Source organism: Megalopta genalis, unplaced genomic scaffold (genome assembly GCF_051020955.1).
Source record: "Megalopta genalis isolate 19385.01 unplaced genomic scaffold, iyMegGena1_principal scaffold0051, whole genome shotgun sequence".
NCBI classification, from domain to species: Eukaryota; Metazoa; Arthropoda; class Insecta; order Hymenoptera; family Halictidae; genus Megalopta; species Megalopta genalis.
In genome coordinates, this window is record NW_027476120.1 from 222,501 (window position 1) to 227,500 (window position 5,000).

Consider the following 5,000-nt stretch of genomic DNA (forward strand, 5'->3'; position numbering starts at 1 on the left):
TGTCTAGTGGCGTGTTCCGCCCACGAAAAACGGTCTGAAAAACCGTTTAACGTAAACTGGGGAACTGATGCCACGAGTGACAACAGTTCCCCAGTCGGAAGTCATACAGCACATACAGTGCTGTACAAAGAACACGCCACAGCCCGTATGCTAAATCAGGGCCTCGCCATTATGCGAAGTACTACATGTACGACGCACTGACGGTCTCTAATGCCTTCATCGCCGATACACCCATCGACTCGGCCGATCAACCCTCCTACGCGAGGGCTAGTTCGGGGGTTATCTCCCGCCCTGGGTGGCCACAGACCGCCACCGCCAGTAGATAGGGACAGATGGGAATCTCGTTAATCCATTCATGCGCGTCACTAATTAGATGACGAGGCATTTGGCTATTTTTTTTTTTTTTTTTTTTTTTTTTTTTTTTTTTTTTTTTTTTTTTTTTGCCTAGGGGGGGAAATGCATTTATGCACTCCCTCTGTTGTCAGAGAGGGGTGTGCCGGACTCCCGTTTCCGGACTACCGGCTAAAACCCCCCCCAACAGCAACTTTGGCTGCAGAAAGTGGCATATTGCCCGTCATTAAGGTGGTGTGGGGACGGGTAACCCAAGGATATAAAGGCGCAATAGCGCCCCACCACCGATTACCCAACCCCAACCCGCGGGAGCCCCACCCGCCCACACAGCCCAGCCATTTTGTTCCACCGAACCCAATTAGTGTGGCTTCCCTGGAGGACCCTAGTGGTGATACCACAGAGTAACCTCCTAGGGAGCCCAAGATCCAGGAGGTAGTCAGCAGATCTGGACGACCACACTCCCCGCCAGGAGAGTGTGCACGAGGAGAAGGAGATATCACTCGGAGAAATGCGTGCATTGTCCGCTAGTTGGCGAACAATATCAGCATTCTCCGAGTAATACCTCCTCTTCCTCTCGTGATGGTCGTCCAATGATGTTGCTCCGCTGACCACCTGCGCGTCTATCACGCTGATGTTGCCGCACCTTGTAGCGACCAGGTCGGGTTTCCTCAGTCCACACGATGTGTGGAACCGAGGCTCTACGGCAACAGTCCACCCCGCGTCGCGGAGACCAGAGGCTAACACCGCACACACGGCATCATGTCGCTTAATGCGACCGCCGTGCGTACGGTGGCATGCCTGAATAACATGGGCGGACGTCTCGGTTGCCCGACAGCCCGCCCGACACTGCAGCTCTCTGGTCTCGCGACGGATACCACGTGACGTGCGTATCCGCGTGGGTAGACTGTTAACCCGGACGTGATGATATTGGACATAGTCCCGTCCGGGTATGCCGTAGGATCCCGCATCGATCCACCAGTTGGAAAGGTTGGACCTCCCACACTCACGTAGCTCGTTACCATCCACCGACCGGAACAGGCGGTTAGCCCACCACTCCTCTCTCAGCTCCTTGGAGGACAGCATAATGCCGTCCCTCACAAGGGCCCGCTGGGCCCAGCTGAGTCGTTTATCGACCCAGCTGGACCCGGCAATAGCTTTCACTGCTGGAGAGGAGGAGGCCGCCAGATTTTCTAGGCGCGTGTACATGAGTCCCGGTACGGTGGTGGCAAAGGATGGGATGCCGAGGCCTCCCATCCTGCACGGAGTGCGGAAGTATCCAACGGTGGTATCGTGCGGGAGCCGCAGCCACCTACGGAGGGCCACGCGAACTTGCCTGTCGAGGGCCCTAAGTTTCCCTAGGGTTGTCCCCGACAGAACAAGCGCATGGTAGAACCGCGGGATAAGGAACGATCTCAGTATCTTGAGCCGCTGTTGCGGCTTCAAGGGGGCTCTCGTTAGTCTCTCCATCTCGGTGTTAAGTACACTGCCGGCTCGCTTCAGTCCTACAGGCCTGAAATCGACCCCCAAGTACCGCCATTGCTCGGATGGCGAGAGTTGTTTAATCTCCTCGCCACCGGCAAGACGATACTGGGGATCGACCAGGACCTTGTATTTCTTCTGCTTACCGGCAGGCACGATGGAGAGACTCACGCATTTGCGTGCATTGAACGAGAGCCCCTGTTCCTTAGCCCGGGCCTCAACCTCACGTAGGGCTGCGGTCATACCCAACCTGGTCGACGAGACGAGGACTATATCGTCGGCGTATGCGAACGCATTCACCCGACAGCCCTCGATCTCGTAACCGACGTCGCTAGGTACCGATCTTAGTACCTCATCAACGACGAGGCAAAACAGGAGTGTGGAGAGGGGATCCCCCTGCCTCACACCCCTGCTTACGTGGAAGGGCTCCGAACGAGCGCCGTCAACCTCAAACACCGTGGTGCTATTCGCATATAGCCGGGTGGTGTAGCTAACCAATCCCTCCGGCAGACCGGTTCGTCCCAACACGGAGGATATAGCGTGATGGCTCACCGCATCGAACGCCTTGGCGACGTCTAATGAGACCACATGGATCTCTCTTAGACGTCTCCGCGCGTCTTCGAGCAGCGAAGCCAGCACAGCTATATTCTCCGCGCACCCATCATCTAAGCATCGCTGCCTAACGTCCACAAGCCTGGCCGCACGGAGACGTTTGGCCAGGATCTTGTGGAGATGGCGAACGATGACCGATGCGATGCTTAGTGGGCGGAAGTCATTTGGGTCAGAAGACCCATCCTTCTTGGGAACGAACACGGTCCGGCTAATTAGCATTTCCGGAGGGAAACCACCCGATGCGAGCACGGCGCTGAAGAAGACGGCTTTGATGCTCGTCGGAACTGCCTTCCACTGCCTCGCCGTGATGCCATCAATACCGGGTGCCGAAGAATTGGCAACTGTGACAGACGTGACGTCGTCACAGGTCACCGGGTGCCACACGTACGCCAGGGAGGGCGTTGATGGTAAACGCCTAGACTGCTCGACGGGGGTGGACTCCTGGGACACGAATGGTCCCCAGTGCGCAGCCATGGCCGCGACATCTGGGGAACGTGTCCCAGGTCCCCCGTCGAGGATCTCCCTGGCCGCTCTAGACATATTTGTCTTAAAGAGCGTTTGCACGCGGGCATAATCCCGGCGACGCTGCCGCTTCTTCGACACCCTGATGGATGCATCCGGACAAGGAGGTCGCGGTCGTCTCAGGGGAGGAGCAGGGAAAACTCCCTGGAGCCACGCATGGAGTCCGGCAGCAACATCGCGCCCGTGGAGGAGGTTGTTTGCGACTCCAACGAGCGCGAGTGCGCCGAACCCCTGGATACGGACGACCTCGGGAAGGAGTTCCCGGATAGCCGCCCGAAATCCATCATGCGGGCTCTCACTCCCCTGCATTGAGCGAGGTGATGGCAGGTGTGATGGGTCCGCAGATGGTGTTGGACCCATCACATCCTCGTTCCGCGGCGGATCATCACGGATCTCAACCGTGTCGGAACGGAGGGAGGAATCACCTGGTTGGTGATCCGCCACCTGGAGGGCGTGGAGCGCTTGGGCTACAAGATTTTTGTAGTCCACTCCACGCCTCGCACCCTTGATTGACTCAAGGGTGCGTCCCATGGGGAGCACGGCCATCAGGTGTTGATTGATGAACCGTACTCCCCTGGTGGCGGCAAGTGCTTCCTCCCTCGCCATCAAGCGCAGTTCTTCAGCGCTCCAACGCTTTTTGACTCGCTCAATGTCGACTTCCGCGTTCATCTCGTCCGGATGCATGCGACGTCGGTGCACCCCCAATCCAATCTTGGAGGGGAAGGTGCGGCAACAATCCGGACACATAAATGTGCCGGACAGCGGGACGCGCGCCCCGGAGGGCCCTGGATCTATACCACTGATGGTCGGTGGTGGAATTGGGATCGGTGGAACAAAGGCTGGGGCGGGGGCGGGAGGCCGCGGTGGGGCAGGAACCGGCGGCGCGGCTGCCACGGCCTCGTCTACAGGTCCGGCGAGCCGAGGCCCTCGCCGGAGATTATAATTTCCTTCTCTTTTATTTGGGCCTGTAGACAAAAACCGGCGCGACGGGGTGGCAGCCCGCCGCACTGGGGAGCTAAAAAGCTCCACCCTCCCCCGGACGACACGATAAATCGTGTCGCCAACTCGCTCCGGCCCGAAGGCGGGGGGCAGGTGCATGGGCCCGAAGGCCCTTAAAGCGAGCCTTTCGCCTGAACCCCGTTGGCATGACCCGGCAGGTACCTATGGGAGGTGGGGAAGACTTGGACGGGAGAGGCTAATGGACCTAACAAGAGGTCTATATTGCGCATCACCGTCCCTGCAACTATAACTCTCACTTAAGAGAGTCATAGTTACTCCCGCCGTTTACCCGCGCTTTTTTGAATTTCTTCACGTTGACATTCAGAGCACTGGGCAGAAATCACATTGCGTCAACACCCGTGGGGGCCATCGCAATGCTTTGTTTTAATTAGACAGTCGGATTCCCCTAGTCCGTGCCAGTTCTGAGCTGAGCGTTGAATGGCGGCCGAAGAGGACGACCGCACCGATGGGAAACGCCACGGAAGCCTCGCAGCAAGGAAGATCCGCGGGAGGCCAAGGCACGGGACCGAGCTCGGATCCCAGCCACGAGAGCCGTTCACCTCGCCCAGGCCCGGCACGTCAGCCAGACCCGCTTCCCGACCAAGCCCGACACGCCCCGCTCCTCAGAGCCAATCCTTATCCCGAAGTTACGGATCCAATTTGCCGACTTCCCTTACCTACATTAATCTATCGACTAGAGGCTCTTTACCTTGGAGACCTGCTGCGGATATGGGTACGAACCGGCGCGACACCTCCACGTGGCCCTCTCCTGGATTTTCAAGGTCCGAGGGGATGATCCGGACACCGCCGCAACTGCGGTGCTCTTCGCGTTCCAAACCCTATCTCCCTGCTAGAGGTTTCCAGGGAACTCGAACGCTTATACAGAAAAGAAAACTCTCCCCGGATCTCCCGACGGCGTCTCCAGGTCATTTTGGGTTACCCCGACGAACACTCTTACGAGGGCCCGAATGGTATGCGGTTCCGCTGCCGGGTTCCGGAATAGAAACCGGATTCCCTTTCGCCCAATGGGTGTTTTT

At 58.0% G+C, this 5,000-nt stretch overlaps 1 pseudogene; it reads right to left on the reverse strand.

Moving 5' to 3' along the window:
• Positions 1-5,000, reverse strand: part of LOC143261394 (large subunit ribosomal RNA) — a 10,742-nt pseudogene that overhangs the window by 3,631 nt on the left and 2,111 nt on the right.